We start from the raw sequence: 13,214 nt of genomic DNA, 5'->3' as shown, positions 1-13,214 counted from the left end.
TATAACTTGCCTTTGGGACGTTTTCAGAGTCAATTTATTTTTGTATAAGTGATCTTGAAATGTTTTACTGAGCGTGTTAACCGTGAAAATACATTTCAACAAAGCGCCATGCCATTTAGTCACATAATTGGCGAAATTTTTACTCGCCGAGTTCCTGTCGCAAAGTAAACGCGGTAATTCGTATCAATGATACACTGCAAAACGATGCTGTGTCTTTACGAGTAGGGTATACTATAAGAGTACGAAAATTGTTATTATTATCATATATTGTTGTAAAGTATACAAGGTGGGAAATTTATGATCGCGTAGTACGTACTACGTAGGCAAATAGACGCCGCGCTGTATAACTCTTTTATAAGTTTCTGAATAATGACCTTTTGTCAAACAATATACAACGAGTACGAAAAATACGCGTTTTTCTACCTTCCTATTTGCATAAAAAATTACTCAAATTTTATTATCAAATGTCTTGTTTATTTGATGTATCCTACACTCGTCTTATGCCGTTGTACCTATCTACATACAAACTACCTGGCGAACTAACCTCAATGATTGATTGTTATTCGCCATCCAAATACTTTCGCGTTCGTGGTGGATTTTTCGTTAAAATGCAATTTTTCACCGAGGTACTAAATTATGTACTCGGGTATCTCGTTGATTCGAGTGGTGTTTTTCATAAATTGCATCGAGTGTATCGTTTTACAGAAGTATATTATAAAGTCACTGCTCCTTGTTCCTTGTCCCCATCCTAATACGAGTAGGAAACAACATTGCAGCTAAGAGGAGAATTGGGGAATGTTTTTAGGACGATTTTTTTATTCATGTAGAATTTTTTCACGATTTTCTCCTACTTTTTGTTTCATTATAAGTTGCGATTTTTCCAATTAATTCGTGTAAGTGAGGCGATGGGTAATTATTTATATCGTTTCAAAGTGTAGAATCTTTCGTTGAATTTTCGATTTCGATGGGAAAAAACAGAATTAAATATCGCAAGAAATCAATTAATTGAAATAAGAGACGTTGGCAGGACTGCAGAAGGATGGGTAATTTGAATCATTTCCGTTTCAAGGCGATTTGTGTGCAAGATGTTGTAAATATGATGAATTGATGAGAAAATTGTCAAAGAAGCCTAAAAACTTCACTTCATAACTGTTCATTTGTTTATTTAGAATCTGAGTTTATTTCCTACCACGAAGAAATTTTCTGGGAGTTCACGCTTATTTATTGTCAATTTTTTCAAGAGATTCTCAATTTAGGCTATGATAATGGGGAATTTTTTTTTCTTTTACGCGTAGTTAGGTACGTTTAAAAATTAACTATATGTACATATAGCAGCTAAAAATATTCGTTTCTATCTCAGGTTGCCCTTCCAATTTGGTGTAATCGCGTCAAAATCTGATTGTAGCAAGTCTAGAGTGACTCCTTTGTTATTTTACTAGAGAAAATCTTCATAGCCCGTCAACTCTAAACTCCAATTGAGCTGAACTTTTTTGCACCGGAAAGAAATTTCGTCTACTCCTCAGACTCAGATTTTGAGCTGTCGAAGTTGATTTTTTGATTATTGGCGAAATTTTTGAAATTTATAGGAATAGCCTATTATAATGTATGCCCTATCCTGAGATTTTGAAATTAAGGAGTGGAAGTTGACCTTTATATGGTCTAAAATTCCCCAGATACCATTTTTAAATAAAATTTCAAACTTTATTAGCAGTTTCCAACCGAATGTCTTCAAACTTGCAGGGATGATAAGTAAGTACAGATACTACATATACTAAGGGTTATATTTTATGGATTTTTTGAAAGTTTTTTCAAACGTACCTATATTCCTGGGAAATGTGCTACATTTTTAGTTTTTCAAGGATATTTTCGAGATGTTCTTTCACATGTGCAATGAAATACATACAATGATTTTTTTCAGAATTTCTACCGATTTTTTTTTTACGATTTTTCTCGCCTAAATTGTTTAATTTTGGTCGACTATTTTTTAGCAATTTATCATTTTAAAACAGCCCAACTATACGATCAACTCGTGTTGGTACCAATTTTGTCATTATTTTCTCCATGTTTCGTGAGTTTTATTTTAAAATTTTAAATGCGCATTTTTGGGAACTCCTGACCTTTTCTTTCGGGTCTTCCACCTTGCCAAAATCCCTATCTAAACTGCTATCAACTTGAAATGGATCATTGCAATGCTTAATCAAAAAATTTGAACTTTTTTTTACCGGTGACGATTGCTTTTTCCAAATTGCTAAAAAAAACGTAAGTACTTTGACGAAAATGAGCTAAAAAAATTGAGAATTTCAATTTCTCAGAAATTGATATCAAGTGTTCCCAAAATTACGAATTCAATTTGTCAAATAAAATTTATAAGACATGGAAACAATGACAAAAATGGTACAAATTTGGGTTAATGATGTACATATGTAGTTAGCAGTATTTTTATGATGCATCGTAAAACAAAATGTTGACCAAAATTGACCAATTGGAGGGGGGGGGGGTGTCTTGAAAAAATTCGTTTTTAAAATTTTTGAAGCTTTTTTGCCTGTAAATACAAACAATTCTAAAAAAAATTGAAGGTATTTCAACCGTTGATGAAACTCGAATGGACAAACAAGTGAATTGAACCTAAAAGAGTTATGTGCTCCCCAAAACTAAAAATTTACAATGATTGGATCATTCAAATAAAGCTCCAAAACCATATAGTACTCAAGTGGTGAGCAGAAAATGTTATTATGACAAATTGCTTGTTTTCAAAGTCAAAAAAGCAAACATGATTTAAAATTTCAAAATTTGCGACACCCCAAATTTGGAAAATTCGAAATTTTCAAAGTATGGTTACCCATTCAATTTTGAATTTTTGAAGATAGGCAATTTGTCATAATGACCTTTTTTTTTGTTTTTTTTGAGTACCTATTATTGGTTAAGATGGTAGTACCTAATAAATGATGCAAACATTTTCCTATCATCTGTGAATTGAAGAAGTTACCATTTTTTGATGCAAAATTTACCAGTTTTGAAAAATTTACCAAAGAAGTTTCAGCTGGGTTCGGGGGAATTTCCATCTCAGCAAGTGGAGCTTTTTTGGCGAGCTAACTTTTAGTTCGATGGAATGGTTGGACTGCAAAGATTCCCTCGTTAACCAATAATGCTAAACTTTCCTTTTAGCATTTTGCATGATTTATAAATGTATACGATTTCACTAGTTTCCTACATTTTCTGCGCACATATTTCGATTTAAAAATTAACTCTTCGGCGTACAAGTCCATTAACAGATAGAACCGAGACCTATAATTTCATTTTATACGTTGTGGTGTACATAATACCTATCTATAATGAAACTGAAACTCGATTATCTAAATACCCTGTGTATAGATAGGTAATATAGTTTGACACCGCATTGTTTATCTAAACTTGTTGGTGTACAGGTAATGTTAAAACCACGAATTTTATTTCAAGTTCATTTGACTAATGGTTATTGTCGTTCTTTTTTTCCTCTTTCCAACCGTATTGTAAAACAGTAAAATCATCGTGAATATTTTTTCATGCTGCGGTCAAGTTGTATCTACGGCTATAGAAAGCCATTCAACTAATTGAATTCGAATATTTTTTCTTTCCAAATACTTACCTATTCAGATTTCAAACTCGTCAACTTTTCTTATTTTCAAATAACTGAAAATATTCAATAGATTGGTATAGGTAAATGAGGCAGAATAATTTACAAAATGAGTTTTCTTTGCTTTTTATTTGAACCCTTGAAAGTTGAAATTTCTGTAATCGTTTGCATTCGATAGTATTGTCAAAAAAAAAGAAGAGGAAAAAAAGGTACGTAATCGATGATGAAATATTTGCAAAGTATAATATCGGTCCATTGCCGTAATCAAATAAAATTACTTTTTATTAATTGTTTTTCCTCCCGCTGATTTTCATTCGAAAGTTGTTGTTTGATTATAAATTAATAAAAAATAATATAAAAAATACACCCGCGATGTTTGACATTTTAATCGTTCGAAGTTGCGAAATTAAAAAAGATAAATAAAAAAGAGAATAGAACATCGGGATGATTATAATAAGAATCAAGTACCGATTCACGAAAAAAAAACTACGGTAATCTGAAAGAATTTCACGCTCCGGGAAATCCGCCATTACAATCGAATTGCACCAGTTGGCAAATTAAATATCAAGATGAATGATATAAGATTGTAGAACCTTAATTTATATTCTTTTGTGGCAAAGTCTAATTTCGAAGAGAATAAAATCGCGTATGGATTAAGACGCATTATTCAACGAAAGTTTAAATTTGTATAAGTAACTAGTGAGAAAAAATGTCTCAGTAAAAAAGTATAAGAGTATACAAGCAGATCGTCGTAAACGTGGTTCAATTAACTCTCGAAATTGAACGAAAATTTCGCGAATTTAATAGAATTCGTAAAAATAAATGCGATACTTACGTTTAAAACACGGGGGTTTAATTCGAGTAATTTATTACCTTATTGTTTTCACCTTTGATGGAGAGTATTTTTGAAAAGCTTAATCGTATTTTTCAACACGTTAAACTATACGGCTAGATGAAGTGAAATTGTTCTATTGAAGGGAAAAAAGGTGTATTTGTAACCCTTATCAACGGTCAAAAGGTGTTTTAGATTTGTACGTACATACTACATAGGCAGTTGGAAAAAAATATGACGTAAAAAGCCTACTCGCGGAAAAGTTGGTTTGTTTGTGCGAGCAAATCTTATTTGTATTATGCAATAGGAAAAAAGTTTTTTAATTTGTTTTTTTTTTTCTGAGTCACGTTCAGTCGCCTCGTAAAGCATTGTTTTAAAATTCGATTAGCTTTTTGTAAAATATGCTGGTTTTATTTGTTTGAAATTAGTACAAACGTCGCGAGGACTACGAAAGCAATTTTATCTCGAATGTACCGAACTGTTAGCCAGGGTTAACGTGTGGCTGCGGGTATTTCTCCTCCTTCGATTCCAATTCCAGATTGTTTGGATTTTGAGAAATGAATGTACGAGTACGTAGGTAAAGTAACGATTCGTCCGTTTGTTTTAGAAACAAATTGTGGTAAAGTTGGTCGACGAAAAAAGCATCGTGAAAACTACATACCTACGGGTTTTAGCTTCGGATTTATGCGGTAATAGAATGCTGTAGTGATCTTTTGATGGTGTAATAAATGCGCTAGTTTTTTGGTCAAGAATAACGTAGGTAGGTAGGTATACTGCGGATAAGGTTTTCAAACGCGATTTGTACCGCTTTGTGAAAGGTATGCTGTGTAATATTGGCAGATGGATCGGGTTTACGAGATGTTACCAGTATAAATATTCATAAGTCGATGTAAAGTGTCATACAGGTTTCAGCTTTTCCCTAATAACTTGCCAAGTTTACCCAAGTCGTGGAATTTCTCATTGATGAATTTTTTGACGTAAGTGCTCTTCAACTTGAGTAGAAATATCACAAGTCATTTCGCTTCCGGCAACTGATTGGCGAAAGGGTGTGCTTAAAGTGTTCTTTTACCTATCGAATATCATTATACGAAGTGCTTTTCGATAATTAGCCCAAGTTTGGAAGTTAAATTAGTTATTTCATCGTACTGGACTCGATATGCAGCTTTGTGTAACCAACTGTACTCTTATGATAGTAATGCAGGTACCTACTACCTACTACTAATACGAGTAGTTATTTAATTTTTCAGAAGCAAATTTCTCGAAATTATTATACAGACTCCCAATTGTTAATTAAGTATCAACTGTAGATAAGTAGTAGGTAGGTAGGTAGGGTACTTATTAAATTACTTTTTTTTGGTGTGAATTTTATTTTGAAATTACCCTCCCTTTTTTTCATTAGTGAAAAATAGAAAATACATAATTTCCAACTAATTTTCCGGAATTATTTAGATATTTTGGCCTGGGCAAAGCGAGAGTAAAAATATTAGGTACAACAATAGCGACGCGGCAATGATTGTACTTGATGTAAAATAACTTATAATTTTGACAGACAGAATGTTTGAACATGTCAGTTTTCTATAAAATCAATTCAATTCCCTCACAAAGGAAGTGTCCCAACTGGTGGAATTTTTTTTGAATTGGACAGAGGCAGTGACGAAACTAACCATGGGGGGGGGTGGTTGACCAAAAATTTGCCGACTGATATGACTAAAAAAATAGCTATTTTGCCGATTTAAACAACGAGAGTTTTTTAATGTGAAATAAAACATGAGAAGACAATTTTGCCAATTGATATACTCAACAGTCTTAACACATATGTGGCTATTAGGTTTTTATAGCCTGTTATGACCGTAAAACGAGATGAAGCGGACCTTTTTTGAGATTTTTTTGAAACCCCCCTCCCCCCAAATAAAGCTACAAATGTGGTTTTGGTCTTAAATTGAAGGTGTATCATTCAGGTAGATATACGTGTACCAATTTTGAATTTTTTTGGTCTCATACTGCGTGTCTGAGACAAGGTCAAAGAGTGGTTCGCTCCAGACCAGACACGGGGGTGAAGTGGACCCCCATTTTTTTGTCGAAAAATGAATCCTCCAATTTTCCTCTTCACAGTGATGTATCGTTCGCTAATTTTTATTGACAGTAACCCACCTTACAGAAAAAAACGTGTTTTTTAGTGAAACCTTAAAAATGGAAAATTTTTATTTGTGATAATATGAACGAAATGCGCTGAAAATTGGTTTGTACGCAATTTCAACCTTCTGAGTCGATTGGTGATGGTTTCAAGCTTTTCTGAAGCCTCCTGCAAATTTTCGGATTTTCATCTAAAAAATTTTTAGTTTTTTTTCGATTTTTTTTTTACAAGATCGTTGCTAAATCGGTTCAGTTACACTTAAATCCAAAGGTTGATACACCAAAATGTTCGCAATGAAATTCTCTACATGTACGAATTTTTAAAACCAATATTTTTCACATTAGGCGGTACAGACCATAGTTTTTGCATAAGAAAATTTTCACTGATTTTTTTTTTTCATTACGCTCTGGAGTACCTTAAATATTTCGTAAACCTACTTGTTTTATATGTAAAATGTTTGCCAAAGAGAGAGCTTCACGATGGTTTTTAGTATAGCTCGATAAAATATACAATACCCCCCTTAGTTTCGTCCCTGGACAGAAGTAAATCGAAAGAGCATACAAAAATACATCACAACCCAGAATTTCAGGTGTTGAAGTGCATTTTTAGATTTTCGGTGAATTTTTGAAAATCTTGGGGCCAAGAATCCAAAAAAATGAAAATTTTGCCAAAATGACCGTAGGAAGCTGAAATTTTATATATGGCCGATCTTTGATTATCCGAATCGATTGGAAACAGTTTCGAGTAGTTTTGTGCCTTTTTGGAGCCTCCAGCAGATTTTTGAAAATTGAAATAAATTCTCTCAAAATTTCACCCAATTAAAAAGGACTGCTACAATTTCAAATTTGGGCCAAAAATGCAAAAAAAAAACTAAAATTAGGTATCTTAAATTGGGAAGCTGAAATTTTGCGTTTTAGCCAATTTTAGAGCTTCAAGAAAATTTTTGGAAATTAAGTTTTTGAAAAAAATGCCTTAATAGAATCTGTCCAGTTTTAGACCTAGTTTTAGCTTGTATAAACCCGATTGGTGCTTGTTAGTGTTAGTGACTTATTTAACCAATTGCACACCATTTTTACAAAATTGGATTCTATGTACTAATTCCGAACCATATTGATAAATATTCATACACTATTCATTTTTCAAAAAAACAAAAAAAAAACATTAGGTCAATTTTAGTATCGAAAATCATCTAAAAACGGAAAAAGAGGTAGAGAAAACTTGAAAATACTCAACTATTCTTGACAAATCAATGGAACATTTTTTGGTTGGAAAAAATTTCTTTCCACATTACCTACTCGAATGGCCACCACCAAGTTAGTATATTTTAGTGGAGAAAAGTTTCAATTTTACGCATGTACGTAGTATAAACGTTCATCAAACGATTCTAAAGTAACTAGACCTATCTACGAATGTCTTGAGAGTATAAATTTCACACAATGAATACGACTATAGCCTCGAAGTTGTAGTTTGTTACTACGTAAGTGCGTAAATGTCACAAATCCGTAGCTTTCAGTCTGCCAACTGGTAGAAACAGAATTCATTGGAGCGTTGTTGAGAAGAAAATAGCAACATGTGTGTAAAGCTCAGTTCTCTATAAGTTTTGATTAAACTCTAATATAAATAGCCCGAATTCAAATTCGTTAAGGTAATTGAAATATTGTCGTACGTATCGTTGTGAATTTCAAGCTATAGTATTTGCGAATTACGACTAGCTGCAAAAATTTCCGTCGTCGACTGCGTCATGTCACCTAAATGAAATAGCTCTGATCACGTATGAGGGGAATTTGGTGAAACATCGATTGTTGTTCATTACACCCGAGTTCGCGATTTTTATCGACAAGTTTACCATATGGTATAGGTACTCGACAGAAGGTACACTGACTTCTTGAAGAAAGTTTATATGTAAAATGTCGTATGAGATCTTGTTGTTGATTTGGGAAATGGAAGCGAGCAAATCAAACTGAAAAAGAAAAACTCGTCGCTCGTTTACTGCAAATATCACTTCAACTTTTTCCATTAGTGTTTCTCGTCATCAGTGTGAATTTTACTTATCGTACATTTAATCAAAGTACATACGACTACTACACATAGATTTATAGGGTTAGGTATTATGTAGTAGGTGCCTATTGATTTCGTTCATCTCCTCCTATCTATACGTAGTATTGCATTTCGAAGTGATTAGTGTGTAGTTTGGTTCATTGGAGGTTTAAGAATCCTCATATCGGTGTATACAGCAAATATCGCGATACGAAAGATTTCGGTGTAGTTTTACTATATTAGAACTTAATAACGAGCTATTCGATACGTATAGTAATGTCAAAGTAAAAAGCTCTCTTTGATTTAGTATTAACGTCAAAACTTATCGGAAAGTTAATCGATGGAAATTCGAGAAGATAATTTTTTAGCCTTGGGTGTATGGGTGTTGGGTATATGTCTACATGTACTAGATAGGTATACCTAGATGCTTAGATCTACATTATACATGATAGGTGTTATATACCTATTTGAAATTGATTCAAGCGTTGAGCGACGTATACGGAATTCCTAATATTTAAATAAGGTGTAGGATCTTGTTAACATTCGAGTCGTGTCGCGGATAATTTTTAAAACTGGTGCGTTTTGTCTATAAAAACATTTCCTCGAAACGGTTTAGCAATTTACTCATCAAACGATAAACTTTCGCTGATGTTAACTTCACATCGCCAATTTGATTCGGCTTATAAAATAAGCTAAACATTGAATGATCTTCCCCTAAGATGAATGGTATTAAATATATACGTATACCAGAGACGTGTAAGTTTTTTCTAAATCATTGAGAACAATAAAGTGAATTTTGTTGATGGAATTATTAGCCATCTATTCTTATATACCTATGTAAGTAAGTACATAGGTACTCTTTAAATTAGATTTTTTTTCTTTTTATTTAAGGTGACATTTTGACGGCCTTTTTTTTCGCAAAATGTTAAGCTACATTTCCGGAAAAATAAACTGGAAATTATTTGCGTAAGATTTTAACATTATATAAAAGTGACAAAAAGAAAATGTAAATTACGGATATTGGCCAGAATCCTGAAATTATTTCGCTATCAAGTTGCTTGGCACCGATATACGCTGTTTTGGACCGAAAGAATATTTTAAATTAACAATTTGAGAATTTGTGTTGTTTGTATATTGCAATATGTTACAAAATAATGAACCAGGTAATTTCTCTCGGAGGTTTAATGGTACTATTGAGATTTCTAGGGCTAACCTACCTAAACCTATAGGTGTTTTTTAATGTTAACTTCGTTTCTGAGAAACGTAGTTGATGCTTTTATAAAATCTTGAGGGATTTGTTCGGATAAGAAGTCTCATATGGATAGGTTTAGTTGCAGATTTACTCGGAATGATTTAGTTTTATTTTCCCATTTGGTATGGTGCGTAAAATTACGAAATTTTCTATGAGCCTGCATTTCGTAGGTGTATATGGAAAAAGCCCGTATAGTTTCTGTTTTAGATTGTGAGTTGTTGTGGGTGTTGAGACGATTTTTTTTTTTTAGCCGATTGATTTGTATTTTTATAGTAACGAGTTACGTGAGTCGTCGAAATAGAAATGGGTATAGGTTCATTTCATTTCAACGTTTGAAAAAAGTCGAAAAGTTGACCTAAGTTGAATAAAAATTAAACTGGTGTCTGTTTCTGGTTGACATGGTCATTATGTGAGCTTTTCAATTATCAACTCGTCCGTGTTTGAATGAATGAAGATTTTTATTTTTATTTTTTTGTACCTAATCGGAGGAAGAAGACTAAAATTTGGTTTATATATGTACTTCTGATCCGCCCCCGTCAATCAATTAATGGTGGTTACAAGCCACAGTACACAGTAAAGTTTCTATAAAATTTAGGGATTTTTTTTAATTCTGAAAAAATTCCATACGTGGAGTCGAAATGAAATTCATCTCCCACAAACTTAACATAATCTTAGTCACCTCTCAAGTTGATTTAGGCACTCATCAAAATAGGATTTTTACTGGTTCTAATTCAAAATTTTCTCCAACGCAACGATCATTTTTACAAAATAATGAAAAATTCTATGACATCTCAAAACTATCAGCAATCAATTTAGAAGAGAGAGGGGTTGAAAATTAAGCGTTGATCAAATTTTAAAATTTATAGAATTTTTGATTTTTTTGAAATGAAAAATAAACCAAGTTAACATCCATAAATTCCTCAAAAATTTATTGAAATTTTGTCTACTTGAAAAAAAGTGTTTTTATACGCTTTTTGACGAAATTTTTTGAAATTTTTTGATAGACCTCTTGACCATTTGTGTAGATTGATGTTGTGACATTAGTTTTTCGATAATCGTCAAGTCTGATAAGGGTAGGGGAGAGGGAGGATGTTTCGGACACTTTTCTTTGATTTAAAATTGCGAGCGATAGGAAACACCTAGAAAGGTGGGGTTGGTCTTATTTGAAAGAGGATCTCAACGCGCACATTTTGACCTACTCAAAAAAATGTTAAGTTCCAAATTGAACAAACCACTGGACTTTGAAGAAAACATGTTTTGGGTGGATGTGTTGGACAAATGGGTGATGTTTTGGACATGGACACCATAGGTGGATGTTTTGGACATGCTGAGAAAAGACGTTTTTTTGAATGTTTATTTTTGGAAATCCTAAATTTCAATCCATTAGAAATCAATTGTCAGTATCTGTCCACAATTTCACACAATTTCAGTTGACTCGGATTGTTTTTAATATTAGTGAGGCAATGTTGAAGAGTTGACTTTTTTATGCCATATTTTTCAGCCAGTGCTGGCAGAATCGACATATTTTCAGGAGGCAACTTCCAATCGTTCTTGATTAGCATTCATCATTCCAGACTCATTAAAAGTCTTTCCTGGATTTGACGGATAAAACTGAGGCATTCTGACACCCAAAAATAACAAATTAACACGAATTTATCGCAGTGTCCAAAACATCCCCACTATGCCATTTCTACTCAAACTGGCTGTGGGAAAAAAGTACATACTTATCAGCTTTTCACGAAAAGGTAATTAGTGATTATTGACGAGAAGGAATCAGAGATTTCATTTTACTTGGGCTCTTGACGAAATTCCTCATGGTTATTTTTCAGGAGCTCAAAATGTGAGACGAAAATTTTTTTCAAAAACAGCACTTCAAAACAAAAGCTGAAATATTTTTATCACACGAGTTGGTATCCAGTAAATGTTGTCAAATATCAGTTGCGGTACAACATTGCCACATAATAGTGAAAACCCCATAAAAAAAATCAAACCAACTCGTCAAACCAGCAACTGTCCAAAACATCCACCTGTTCAAAACATCCTCCCTCTCCCCTAAGTGTACCAATTATCAACCCCCTCGTTTATTTTTTGAACTTCTCTGAGCCAAATTGAGCTGGAAACGTCGGCGATGGCTTAAATGATAGCTTGACATGTCTACTTCAACATCGAAAAGCCCCAAGACTCATCATTTTCATTCAATATTTTTTTTTTTTTACATTTTCGGAAAAAGTTCAAAAATTCAACAAAAAAAAGTGACCCAAATATCGACCGGATCGACCCTGTTGAAAATGAGTAAAAAAAACACTGAAATCAAAGTCTAAAGGGGTTAAAACAAATATTTATTACTTAATACCTGAATATAAAGTATTTAGAATGTTTTTACAAATTATGAAAATTGGTCACTTACCAAAAAAAAAGTGACCCTAATATCGACCCCCTCATAAAAATGAGTGAAAAACACCAAAATCAAAGTCTGAAGATGTTAAAACAGATATTTACATATTACTTGAAATATCAACATTAGAACATTTTACCGGAAACTTTGGCCCATTTCTTACGATTTTGGTTCATCTTTTGGCATGTCTGTAGCAAAAAACAAAGTCTTGAAATAGCCAAAACAATTGGGGGGGGGGGGTCGAATTTAGAGCACTTCATAAAAGTAACTTTGACCAGAAATTTGAAAACTCATGCGCCGTTGAAATTATCCAAAAAGTAATTAGCACTACTGATTATTCGTTCAAGTGTCAGCTTGTAAATAAAAATTAACACAAAATTTATCCGCCAACAACTATTTTCATAAGCTCACTTCGAACAAAATTCAAAATATAATGTTGACTTTCAGATTTTCGTTTTTTGCTTGTCATTTCTCACCATTAGGCTTTACAGCGGTGATTTTTGTCTCATTCGCTTTTTCTGTAAAAAGGAATAAGAAAAATGTCTTTCCAAAAATGTTGTGGCATTATCAGGTGAGTTAGAGGGGGGGAGGGGGTCGATATTTGGTACCCTTACCCTTATAGGCAAATTTCTAGGACAAAAATTCATTCAACGCTAATCTACGAGACGCTGATTTTTAAAATTCTGACTTATGTCCAGCTTTCAAAAGCTGATGTTTGAAAAAAATGTTTACGAATTCTTCGCATTATGCCTCACTTTTAAGAATGTGAAAAACTGGACGAGATTTGGGTTAACTGATTTTAGAAACATTGGCTGACATTCGAAAACGTAAAAAATTCTACAGAGTTCCTTTCTCATGATTTCTTCCAGTTGAAAATTTTTTCAGTATGAGCTCAAGTCCTTAAGCTTTTTTAGCTTCAGTTCAGTTTCAGCTGAGTCGAATAGTTAGAGA

General features: G+C 33.1%; 2 protein-coding genes across 3 annotated transcripts in view; one reads left to right on the top strand and one right to left on the bottom strand.

Annotated features, from left to right (window-relative positions):
- The window catches only part of LOC135840474 (suppressor of lurcher protein 1-like), a 275,632-nt gene that overhangs the window by 41,248 nt on the left and 221,170 nt on the right, over positions 1–13,214 (top strand). The window lies entirely within an intron of this gene.
- The window catches only part of LOC135840478 (calcitonin gene-related peptide type 1 receptor-like), a 94,206-nt gene that overhangs the window by 42,635 nt on the left and 38,357 nt on the right, over positions 1–13,214 (bottom strand). The window lies entirely within an intron of this gene.

The sequence above is a fragment of the Planococcus citri genome, chromosome 3 (genome assembly GCF_950023065.1).
Source record: "Planococcus citri chromosome 3, ihPlaCitr1.1, whole genome shotgun sequence".
In the NCBI taxonomy this organism is placed as follows: Eukaryota; Metazoa; Arthropoda; class Insecta; order Hemiptera; family Pseudococcidae; genus Planococcus; species Planococcus citri.
The sequence above is the reverse complement of the archived record's forward strand: the minus strand, read 5'-3'. Positions and strand labels throughout refer to the sequence as shown.